This window comes from Etheostoma spectabile, chromosome 16 (genome assembly GCF_008692095.1).
Source record: "Etheostoma spectabile isolate EspeVRDwgs_2016 chromosome 16, UIUC_Espe_1.0, whole genome shotgun sequence".
NCBI lineage: Eukaryota > Metazoa > Chordata > Actinopteri > Perciformes > Percidae > Etheostoma > Etheostoma spectabile.
The window spans coordinates 11,366,007-11,366,328 of record NC_045748.1 but is presented as its reverse complement, the minus strand read 5'-3'; the positions used below and the strand labels follow the sequence as shown (position 1 = coordinate 11,366,328).

Genomic DNA, 322 nt, shown 5'->3' with positions numbered 1-322 from the left:
AGGGGCCCCGGTCAGTATTTACTATACGTTAGCGTTGTATAAAGTCCATGAACTTTAGCAACCATGATTACACACCAACATGTATGCTGTGTGCTGTTTGTGTTCCAGAGCATTCACGCTTTGCAAAATCGCCGCCGCAGACCGTCTGGTGGGCGATGTCCGACCGGTGAGATCTCCGGTTCTGACCTACTGGGCTTCGTATAATCTGTATGAGAGTCACGGACAGTCTTATGACAACGACTGGGATGCATCTGGGCCAGCAGAGGCGGGGGGGACACTGTCACAGGGGGCAGAGGAAGAAGACCGGGATGTACGGGAGGGT

General features: G+C 53.4%; 1 protein-coding gene across 2 annotated transcripts in view; it reads right to left on the bottom strand.

Annotated features, from left to right (window-relative positions):
- LOC116704570 (nucleolysin TIA-1) overlaps window positions 1–322 on the bottom strand; it is an 11,713-nt gene that overhangs the window by 3,616 nt on the left and 7,775 nt on the right. The gene's annotated exons all lie outside the window — the stretch shown is intronic.